Consider the following 12,579-nt stretch of genomic DNA (forward strand, 5'->3'; position numbering starts at 1 on the left):
AAATGGTTCAGGAAAAAGAAAAAGATATTTATAATATACTTAAAACCTTTCTGTAAATGTGCGATTGTTTCAAAAAATATATATATATTTTATAAAAACTGTGTAACTTTCTACAGGGGTTTGTGAGGGACAGTGAAGATGTATAAACTCACTCCATCCCATCTGTCCCCTTTGTGTTCTCTGCAAAGATCAGGCTGATGAGCTCACAATAAACTGTGTCTATGAGTCATCCAGAAATTCTTTCTTCTGCCCTCTTACAGAACCCACTGTCTGCAGCACATCTTCACCTTATACCCTCTAGTGTTTGTATACAATATAAGCAATATGCATGTTTTCATTGAATTGCTCATAAGTTAATCACTAACATCGATTTATGCATTGGAAAATAAAGTTACTGCATTTGCATATATATTAATGCAAAACATACTCTACCAGGATAAAAATACTTAAAGAAAATAAAAGCAAAATTGTGGAGTAAAGTCTTTAGAGAACCACAAAAAAATTGCATTAGATGACTGAGTACCTTTCTATTCAAGTTAATGTCACAAAGCTAGCTTATTGTTCAAAACTCCTTTCCCTTTCCTCCTGGGCTCACAGACAGACTTCATTTCACAGAGCACTTAACCACCTGGATTCAATGGCCATGTGGAGGAGAGCCCTCCTCCCCCACCACCACTTCATCTTTAAATGAGAAAATTCAAGTTTCTACTTTTTGAGCCACTGAGATTTTTTATCCCTGCTATAGCATCATTACCATTACCTAAACCAGGGAATTCTTTTTCTCAGATGAGTTGTGGACACCACAGCTGATTAAATCTCTTAGCTTCCTTAGAGGGAAACATTTATAGGACAAACCAGCCATTCTCTTGCTAATATTAGCTGACTCTTACACGATACAACTCCTCTTCATTACACTAATAAAATCATTTATTTTTCTCGCATTTATCTATCAAAAGGCCTGCTTCTGGGAAGGAAGTTCGGAGGACAAAAGAGCAACCTGCCACGTTTACATCACCACCTGTCCACCTTAATATCTAAGTGCCAGAGCCTGTCATATATACTAGGGCCAGAAGGTCAGATCTAGTGCATGAGAAAACATGAAGTATAATTTTATCACTCCAAATGATTCTAGTGATGTGCGGTGAACCCAAGAGCAGAGCACCTGGAGTGTCATGGTAGCAAAGAGCAGGAGCCTTAATCTGGTGTAGGAAGAACAACAAATGGTTTCCCAGAAAATGTATCAACAACGATGTCTGAATCCCTCTGCATAGGCTGCTTTCCTGGCTTTATTCTCGGTGGTACTGACAACCAGCCATTTAATTCTACTTTCCGTTGTCTTCCTTGGTTCAAACCACCTTAGTTTTCCCATCTATAAAACGGGGATAGAAATAGATATTTCACAGATGTATTATGAGGCTGAAGACATAGATGTATGAGGAAGCGCCTAGCATACTAATTACCTTGTAAGAAATAAACAATAAACTGCAATATTATGCCTGAGGTCAGACTTCTTCAATGTCATAATCTAGCTAACAGACATATATGTATCTTATTCCTCATCCACTTTGGGAGTTTATGTTGACTTTTTGTCATATACCTCAATATTACAGCTATCCTTTACTGAATTTTTACTATGTATCAAGCATGTTCTAGGAACATAATGCTATTTTTTGCCCCCCCATAATGCTTTTTTGCTAATCCTCATAAAACCCTAGAATAGTTTGCAGTATTAACATTTTAAGAATGAATGTATTAAAGCTTATAGTGGTTGAATACTTTGCCCAGGGTCACATGACTAGTTGGTACCAGAAATAGGATTCAATTTGAGGTCTGTTTGCCTCCAACATACATGTTTTCCACTATAGAAGGTGCCTTCCCATATGAGCTTTCAAAATGTTCTCTTGTAACCTTTTTTATTGCCACAGTCAGGGAGGCATTTGATTACTCAGTTAATGTATCCGTAGATCATCAACTACATTGTATCAAAATACCATGTACCTGGAAGCTGCTGATACCATCAGAAAAAAAGCAACATAAAAGTCTAAAATACAAAGACTGAATGAAAAAATACCGTTTTGGGAATTGTAATGTGATATCATGTAATGAAAGATTTGAGCAGTTAAAAAACAAACTAAGCACTAACAAATGTACCTGTGTAAACTTCAGCACTAATCAGGGTAAAGAACATTTGACTAGTACCTATTTTCTGATTTGTTAGCCAGGTTATAGCCCTAAAAAAAGAAAAAAAATGTATTGTGCTATCATTAACTGGTCATACTATCCCTTAAAATTAATTTCTCATTCTATTGCTTTTCTTCCCAGTCTTAACTTACTGGCAACTGGAAGAAAACATGCCAATCAGTTGAATCAGATGTCTTGCTCTGCTTAACAGACTTTGCAAACTGAGTGTGTACTCTGTGAAAGGCACTCTAACGGGAATTCTATTTCTGGGCATAAGCAATTACCTTATTGAAAAATATAGTCTCCTACATTTGGCTCAGCATCTCCACAAACTGCAGCCCCAAGGAATAAGTAAAATGGATTCCCAAGGCCTCAAAGCTGAGACCCAACAGTAACTCCCATCTGCAAGCCACGGTCGGCATCAATGCACCAACTATTGCTCTTCCAGAAGAAAGCTGAATTAGATACACAACTACCTTCCAACAAGAGAGGGGGGTTAAATGGGCAATGGAACTCAGTGCATCTTTTAATAGCATTCTTGATTAATCATCTAAATATTTGCCTTCCAATCGTTAGGGCTACCTGTTGCAAACTATTCTTTTTTATAGATCCTTAAATTATATCCTTCCGGCTTTGGTTCATTTGGAAGGGAGAGCTTGCTTCTTTGTTTTGATTTTGACAGTAGCCTCCACAAGCCTCTGGAACTCCTCATGGCCCTCTTGAGGAAATACAGTGTAACTGTCTTCACAACCTGACTACCAGTTTGGCCTGTGATGAAATACTTGAGCACACGTTGCTCTGACTCAGCCAACCCTGGGGAATGGAGTAATTGTATGAACTACTACTCGAGTTCATTCACTGTGGCCAAATTTGCGGCGACTTGGACACAAGAAGACAAGTCGTTCAAAAAATGACTGAAGAAAATCAGAGAAAAGTAGCAAATAGGCACAAGGATATTTATAAAATACTATCAAATCTCATAAATTTCCATTGGGATAGATTATCTAGAGATTACCCTCAGGCAGAAATTTATTGAAATTACACAATAAATCTAGTTCTCTGACATTCAAAGAAATTATTTCTGTAAATAGAAACATTCCTTTTGTGTGTATTAGTATGTTTCCCTCTCATCAAGCATGCATATTTATTTAAATTGTGGACTCAAACCTTTCTTACATTATACCTGTGTATCTTTTCCTATCATCAAACATGCATATTTACTTAAATTGTGGACTCAAATCCTTCTTACATTATACCTTAAACAAAATATTTCGATGCATATTTGGAGAACAACTCATTGATTCCTGTGCCCATTGCTTATGCTACTTACTTATCTGTCCATCTGTTAATATGGACTGTGCTCCTGACATTACATATAGGACTGAGGTGAACATAATTAATGAGATGTGATCACCACTCTAAAGATATTAAATATCTATCATTCCTTTCTCTTAAAAAATATAAAATTTGACAGAATCAGAATTTCTAAGATCCAAAAGATCTAATATTAATGTTGAAAATATTATTAAATGTATAGTTTGCAGGTGTTTCTATTTTTCAAAAAGTCAAATTCCCTCTCCCCAGTAATCATTTGGCATTAAATACTGCTCATTATAATTTGTTCTTTGATGATGCAGAATTCCTTATATCCTTGCTCTGTATTAACACAATTCACCAAATATGTATTGGATCTTAACTACATATAAGGCTCAGGAATGGGGGCTAGAAAACCCACATGTGAGTAGTCAGATCTGTGCCCTCAAGGATGTCTTATTTTTTTTTAAATAACAGGTTTGACTATATGTAGATAATGAGGAATGTCATAGTTTTAGAGATTTCCAGATGGCAGGGGGTTTATCCTGCTAGGAGACATGAGGATCTCATGGGGGGAGGAGGGGGTAAAATTAGAACATTCTGCCTTCTTCCTGAATATAGTTTGCCCTCTTTCATGATAGGCAATTACCTGAAAAACTAGAAGGATCATTTATCCTATGCAAATATCTTCAGTATAACATTCAAATGTCTTAATGTGGCATACAAGGCCTGCACCATGTGGACATCCCTACATTTTCACTCCAGTTACTTCAACTCATGGCTGATACTAAAAACCAGCAAGACCCAGGCAGCTACCACCAGAAACAAATGGCAGTGGCCCTAGAATACACTGGGAGGCCTCCTTCAGTGCTGAGCATTTTCCAGGTTAGTTTTTAGATTTGGGAGACATTTAAGGGAATGAGGCAAGTCAGTCAGGTTGTCAATGGGAGGATCATACACAGGCTCTGGGTGGCGATTTACTAGTCAGATGGAAGTATTTCAGCATTTTAGCCAACAGTAAAACCTGCCCCAGCAGCCCAGCAGCTCTGCTCCAGACACTCCTCAACAAGCACCTTTTACTCCTGGAAAACCAAACCAAGTAGTAGTTCTGAAATATTTCACATTTAACCAGCTAACACTCTCTAAATACTTCACACCCAAGTAGTTAACATTCCAGACATGTTTCCCTGCCAGGTAGTCCCTCTGCCTGAAATGTCTTTCCCTCTCACCCCTCATCACCTAGATAAATATGTTTGAAAACTTCAATCTTCAGAGAAAAGATAATGCTCAAAAACTGCACCCATTCTGCTTCCCCACCCCTTCCTCAAACCACATTAAAGATGCCCTCTCTGTGCTTGGTTCCTAGACTTGAGGGCATCTTGGCATGTATTTGTTGTCTTCCTCCATTACTGGACTGTTAGCTCCTAGAGTAAAGGATATTGTCTATTCCTGGCTCCAAGCAGTATATAAATCCTCCCTCACATAATAGCTCCTCACTAAATGGCAGGACAATGAAACTGGAATCTCTTCCTTTAAGCTTTGCTCAACTGCTAAGTAAATCAGTCCAGATGCAGGGTTTGTTCAATGTTATTCAATCAGTGATTCTCAGATGTTATCATGCATCAGTTTTATGAATGACTTCATGAACTACAGGTTACTAGGGGCTATCCCGAGAGTTTCTGATTCAGTTGGTCTGACAACAGCAGTGGTTCTCAGGCCAAGAGCACTGGCATTATCTGAGAACTCACCAGAAACGAAAATTCTTAGACCCCATTTTAGAGCTTTTAAATCTGAGACTCTGGAATGGAGCCAAGCAAGCAATCTCATTTTAACAGGCCCTCTAGTGCCTGTTACTATATGTACTAAACTTTGAGTACCACTGGAGTATTAGATCCTCAAGAGCAAGGATGAATAAAAGAAACCTCATTTACAATGGAGTCAGGAGCACACAAAGAAGAGCTCTCATAACCTACCACTCACTGTCAACAATACCACAGAGTATAATGTTTTCAATATGGTAGTGTTTCTTCAGTTTTAGTTTGTTTTGTTTGTTTTAATAGTAACTGATATTCTAACATAAGAAGTAGAAGAAAAAATTATCATCCAAAGATTCCTCCCCAACTTTTCCAATGAAATTCTTGTACCTGGACACCACCATTTATCACACATGAAACTGACATACATTCATTTATTCTTTCCTTCCTCTCCCTCGCTTTTTCTTTCTTTCCTTCAATTTTTATTGAAGTATAGTTAATGTACAATGTTATATTAGTTTCAAATATACAACACAGTGGTTCACATTATTAAATCCTCACCCCAAATACTGCAGTTATTCTGTCAACATATAAAGATGATACAGAATCATTGGCAATACTCTCCATGCTGTTACCATCCCCATGAACAACTTATATTGAGAATGTTTGTGCCATTTTAATCCACTCACCATCTTCACCCATCCACCCCAATCCCTCCCCCATAGTAACCACCAGTCACTTCTCAGTGTCTATGAGTTTACTGCTATTTTGTTCACTATGTTTTGTTTTGTTTCTAGATTCCATATATAAGTGAAGTCATTATGGTATTTCTCTACCTGACTTATTCACTGAGCATAATACCCTCTAGGTCCATCCATGTTGTCCCAAATGGCAGGATTTCCTTCTTATGACTAAATAATATTCCAGTGTGTGTATATATACATATCCCCTCTTCTTTATCCATTCATCTATTGGTGGGCACTTAGGTTGCTTCCATATCTTGGCTACTGTGAATAATGTAGCAATAAACATAGGGCTCCATATATCTTTTTGAATCAGGGATTTTGTTTTCTTTGGGTAAATTCTTGGAAGTGGAATTACTGGGTTGTATAGTATTTCTATTTTTAGATTTTTGAGGAACCTCCATACTGCATTCCACAGTGGCTGTATGAATTGAACCTCCAACTGCTTTCCATAGTGGCTGCACCAATTTACATTCCCACAACAGTGTAGGAGGGTTCTCTTTCCCTCCACATCCTTACCAACACTTGTTATTTCTTGTCTTGGATAGTGGCCATCCTAACTTGTGTGAGGTGATATCGCATTGTGGGTTTTATTTGCATTTCCCTGATGATTAGCAATGTGGAACATCTTTTCATGGACCTGTTGGCCATCTTTTCTCTGCGCATTTTTTAATCAGGTTATTTTTTTGTTGCTGGTTTTTTTCTTTTTGGTTTTGAGGCATTTGAGTTCTTTATATAATTTTTATGTTAACTCCTTATTCAATAAATCATTTCTGATTATATGCTCCCATACTATAGGCTGCATTTTTGTTCTGTTGATGGTATCATCAAAAAGGTATACAAAAAAGATAAGCTTTTTAATTTGATGTAGTCCCACTGTCTATTTTTCATTTTGTTTCCCTTTCCCAGAGAAATATGTCCAGAAAAAAACTGCTCATTGTGTTAAAGAGATTTTTACCTATGTTTTCCTCTAAGTTTTATGATTTCACATCTTACATTTAACTCTTAATCCACTTGAGTTTACTTTTGTGTATGGGATTAGACAATAATCCAGTTTCATTCTCTTACATGTAGCTGTCCAGTTTTCCCAACACCAGTTATTGAAAAGGCTGTCTTTTCCCCATTGTATACATTCATGGCTTCTTTATCATATATTAATTGACCATATATGTATGGGTTTACATCTGGACTTTCTATTCTGTTCCACTGATCTATCAGTCTGTTCTTGTGCCAGTACCATACTGTTTTGATTACTATAGCTTTGCAGTATAGCTTGAACTCAGGAAGCATAATACCCCCAACTTTGTTTATCTTTCTTAGGATGGCTTTGGTTATTTTGTGTCTTTTGTGGTTCCATATGGATTTTAGCATTATTTGCTCTATTTCATTGAAAACTGTCATTGGTATTTTGATAGGGATTGAACTGAATCTGTAAATTGCTTCAGGCAGGAGGGTCATTCTGACAATATTAATTCTTCTATCCATAAACATGGGATAGGATTCCATTTATTTGTATCTTCTTTAATTTCTCATCAGTGTCATAGTTTTCAGAATACAGATCTTTCACTTCCTTGGTTACGTTTACTTCTAGGTATTTTATTCTTTTTGATACAACTGTAAATGGGATTGTTTTCCTTATTTCTCTGTGAGTTTGTTGTTAGTATATAGGAATGCAACAGATTTCTGTGTATTAATTTTGTATCCTGAAACTTTGCTGAATCCAATAATTAGTTCTAGTAGCTTTTTGGTGGAGTCATTAGAGTTTTCTATATATAGTATCATGTCGCCTGCAAATAGTGACAGTTTTACTTCTCCTTACCAGTGTGGATGCCTTTTATCTCTTTTTATTGTTTGATTGCCATGGCTAGGACATCCATTTATTTATGATGTTAAATGAAAGTGGTGAGGGTGGGCATCTTTGTCTTGTTCCTGATCTTAGAGGGAAGGCTTTCAGCTTTTTGCACTGAGTATGATTTTAGCTATGGGTTTGTTGTATATGACCTTTATTATGTTGAAGTACATTCCTCTATAGCATTTTGTTGAGAGTGTTTATCATGAGTGGATGTTGAATTTTTTCAAATGCTTTTTCCACATCTATTAAGATGATCATATGGTTTTCATCCTTCTTTTTGTTAATGTGGTATATGATATTGATTGACGGGTACCATCCTTGCATCCCTGGAATAAATCCCACTTGGTTATGATGAATGATCCTTTTGATGTATTTTCAAATACAGTTTGCTAATGTTTGTTGAGGATTTTTGCATCTATGTTCATCAGGGATATTGGTCTATAATTTTCTTTTCCTGTGGTGTCTTTGTCTGGTTTTGACATTATAGTGTTGCTGGCCTCATAGAATGAGTTTGGAAGTACTCCCTCCTCTTCTGTGTTTGGAATACCTTAAGAAGGATGGGTAGTAGCTCTTCTTTACATGTTTGGTAGAATTAATGTGTGAAGCTATCTGGTTCTGGAATTTTGTTTGTTGGGAATTTTTTATTACCAATTCACTTTCATTGCTGGTAACTGGTCTGTTCACATGTTCTGCCTATTGCTGGGTTAGTCTTCAAAGGTTGTATATTTCTAGGAATTTGTCCATTTCTTCTAAATTGTCCAATTTATTGGCATGCAATTTGTCATAGAATTCTCTAAAAATTCTTCGTATTTCTGTGGTGCTTGTTGTAACTATACCTTCTTGTTTCTGATTTTATTTGCATCCTCCTTTTTTCCTGAAAAGTTTGGCTACAGGTTTGTCAAAGAACCAGCCCTTGGTTTCATCCTTTTTGTTCCACTGTTTTATTATTCCCCATTTTATTTCTGCTTTGATTTTTATCATGTTCCTCCTTCTACTAACTTGGGTTTCACTTGTTCTTCTTTTTCTAGTGTCTTCAGTTGTGAGTGTAGACTGTTTATTTGGGATTGTTCTTTCTTTAGATAGGCTTGTATTGTTATGTACTTCTGTCTTAGAATCACTTTTGAGGCATCCCACAAATTTTGGAGTTGTGTCTTTGTTTTTATTAGTCTCCACATACTGTTTGATTTCTTCTTTGATATGTTCATTGATCCACTTATTGAACATTTAGATGCATGTTATTTAGCCTCCATGTGTTTTTGGGTTTTGTTTTCTTCATGTAATTTATTTCTAGTTTCTTACCACTGTGATCTCAAAAGATGCTTGATACAATTTCAGTCTTTTTTAATTCATTGAGGCTCTTTTTGTATCTTAATATGTTATCTATTCTGGAGAATGTTACATGTGCACTTGAGAAAAATGTGTATCCTACTGGTTTTGGGTGGAATGTTCTGTAGATATCTATTAAGTCCATCTTATATAGTTTGTTGTTCAGTGCCTCTGTTTCCATATTTATTTTCTGTCTGGTTGATCTATCCATAAGTGGTTTCTTAAAGGCCCCAAATGATTGAGTTGCAGTCTATTTCTCCCTTAGCTCTGTATTTGTTTTATATTATATTTAAGTGCTCCTGTGTTGGGTGCACAGATATTTATAATGGTTATATCCTTTTTTTGGACTGATCCCTTTATCATTACATAAAGTCTTTCTTTGTCTCTTGTTAATTTGTTTCAAAGTCCATTTTGTCTCATATAAGTACTGCTACTCCTGCTTTCTTCTCCCTATTATTTGCATGAAATATATTTTCCATTCCTTCACTTTCAGTCTGTGTATGTCTTTAGGCCTGAAATGACTCTCCCAGCATATGAATGGGACCATTTCTTTATCCAGCTGCCACCCTGTGTCTTTTGATTAGTGGATCCAGTCTATATACATTTAAAGTAGTTATTGATATGTATCTCTTCATTGCCATTTTATTAACTGTTTATTGGATGTTTCTGCGGTTACTTTCTAATCCTTTATTCATCTCTTATACTCTTGATATTCTTAATATTCTTTCTCTGCTTAAAACCATCAACAGACTTTCAACTGAAAATCAGGTTCTTCCAGGGAAATGTTGCAATTTGTAACACACCCCCTTCTTTTTTCTCACAATATCACAGCCCCTAGCATCTTCCACCATGAAAGCTAGATAAGAAAACAGGAATCTATTTGCAAAAAAAAACAGCAGGACCTTAAATGGTAGTTTTTCAAAACCTCACGTTCTTAGTACTGCAGAGAATTAGTAACCCATAGTATTTCATAGTATTTGCTTTCAGAGATAAATTCAATTTTTTAGTAATTACATGCTGTCAACAAACTTTTAAAGTATTGTCAGATTAGTGCCACAAATTAAACTGGCTTGCTCAGATATAACACAGATGTGCTATGATGGTAATGTAGATAACATAGGTGATTTTATTTGCATTACTTCCACTGCTTTTTCCTAAAGTTATGTGGAATATAATTTTGGAATATCAGTTATGTAGTATTTTTCTATGCTCAAACGATTCTCTTCTGAACTGTTTTCTTCCAATGATGCTTGGTAATTATTATAGGTTTAGTTTATTTGTATTAAATGCTTTACAATAAAGATTACTCAGTAATTAAATTCTACTGACCTAGTTTTCACTTCCCTGGTCTGTAATCCATTTCATCTCCTAAGTTCATAATAAGTAATTACACAGATAAATGATAAAATAGCAACAGAAGAGAATAGAAAAATCAAAGGGTCCAAATAAATCATATAGTTGATCAGCAGTCACAGGATGTCTAAGGAATAATTGTAATTTGAGCATGAGGGACACTCTCTGAATGCAATTACAACACTACCAGATACCACATTTCCTGCTCATTAGTACACACCAGTCCTTTGTAGAGACATGCTGTACTATTTCATATCCAAGGCTTCCCTTTGAAATCTCTTCACTAATGAGATACAGTGGGTTGTTGCATTTCTCTAAAACACTTTTCAAAACTTAGTTGTACTGCTAATGAAGAGAGCTGCTTCAACATAAAAAATATGGGCCTGAGTCTATTGCTTAGAGCAATCATTCTTAGATACCCAACTCTCTGTTTAGCTACAATTGTTGTCAAGAGTCTTTTTTTTAAATTAGTTCATTCATCGAATATTTATTAAACCCCAAGCACTGTTCTGAGTAGTTAGGACGAAGGGGTAAACAATGCAGCCTTTCTCTGCCTACATGGAATTCCTCCAAAGCTGTGCTGTATGACATGGTAGCCACATGTGACTGTTGGGTACTCAAAATGTGACTTGACCAAATTGAAATGTGCTGTAAGTGAAAACACACACATTTCAAAGACTCACCACAAAACATAAAACATCTCTTTGTTTTTATTTATGACATGAAAATTGTAATATTTTGGATATGTTGGGTTAGATAAAATATAGTCTTAAAATTAAGTCCACCTGTTTCTTTTTGTTTTTGTTAACATGGCTACTAGAAGATTTAAAGTCACATTTGTGCCCTACATTCGATTTCTATTGGATGGTGTCTCTAAAATCTCCAAGGAGATATACCACAAAATAAGTATTTACAAAAACAGGTAATGAGGAAATAGATACAAAAAATATTAGAATGTGAGGTAGTGGGAGCCTTGAGTTATGGTCAGCTATTAGGATCCTTTTCCTGACTAGATTCTCATCCATGGAATTCCAGAGTTGAACTGCTACCTACACTAAATTAATAGATTCTTCTTTTCCTATCCCTGGTACACTGCATGTACTATGTTATCACTTAGGACATTGTATTTCAAGTATTTTAATTCAAAAACAACTACTTGTCCACTAAATACTCTCTTACGTGTCTTGGTATCCCTAGTACATGTCAATGTTTCTAATACATTGTGGGTGTGCAGTAAACGATGAAAAATGCCCTCTGGAGAGCCATCAGCCAAAGTGTGGGGATGTCTTTGCATATAAGCAATACTATCAGTCACGGGGGTAGTTTGCCCTCCCAGTCCAAGAACACAGACATTTTACTCTTCACTCACTACAGATGTCCACTCTGGCAGAACTGATTTTAAGGATACTATTTTCAACACCTAATGATCAACTGTTTCCTAGATCCTTGCACTTAGAAACAGTCTGCCTTCTGCTGTGAAACATCGTGGGACAGTGGTTTTGCTGCAAGTTCTGATCCAGTAACAGATCCAGTCTCACATCCATAAAGAAAATCGGACACCTCTGCTGCATGGCAGACTCTCACTCCCGTCTGAGGTGCGATGTATCTTTGACTGACAGACTGCCACTGGCTTCCCGGACAGGGTTATGTCCTTGCCTAATGCTGGATCACCTTGTGTGCTGCTCAGATGGGAAAAAAATCAATCACTGCAATTAGTCTGTATTTCAAAAACTCCAAATTTGTCTCACATAAGTTCATATAAGGTCTCTTATCTTCCCCAGGCTGTTACTCAGCCAGTTTCATGAAAGGAAACACCATCTTCCTCAGATGCTTCTGAGCAGGTCCCTAAAAATGCAGTGATCAATGAAAACAGCCTCATTTGATAATTTCAAAATATTTGATGGAACCTTTCAGGTTATATCTATCCAGCCCCTGGGAATAATTTTATTTTTTTATTTTTTAATTAATTAATGAGGAAAATGGGCCTCTGAAAAATAAATTATGAAGCCAAATAACCAATTTTAATATTTTAAGTGCTAACCTGACAACCTACTGG

At 36.3% G+C, this 12,579-nt stretch overlaps 1 long non-coding RNA gene across 1 annotated transcript in view; it reads right to left on the reverse strand.

The window, feature by feature from the left end:
- The window catches only part of LOC140850198 (uncharacterized), a 164,050-nt gene that overhangs the window by 56,667 nt on the left and 94,804 nt on the right, over positions 1 to 12,579 (reverse strand). The gene's annotated exons all lie outside the window — the stretch shown is intronic.

The sequence above is a fragment of the Manis javanica genome, chromosome 1 (genome assembly GCF_040802235.1).
Source record: "Manis javanica isolate MJ-LG chromosome 1, MJ_LKY, whole genome shotgun sequence".
In the NCBI taxonomy this organism is placed as follows: domain Eukaryota; kingdom Metazoa; phylum Chordata; class Mammalia; order Pholidota; family Manidae; genus Manis; species Manis javanica.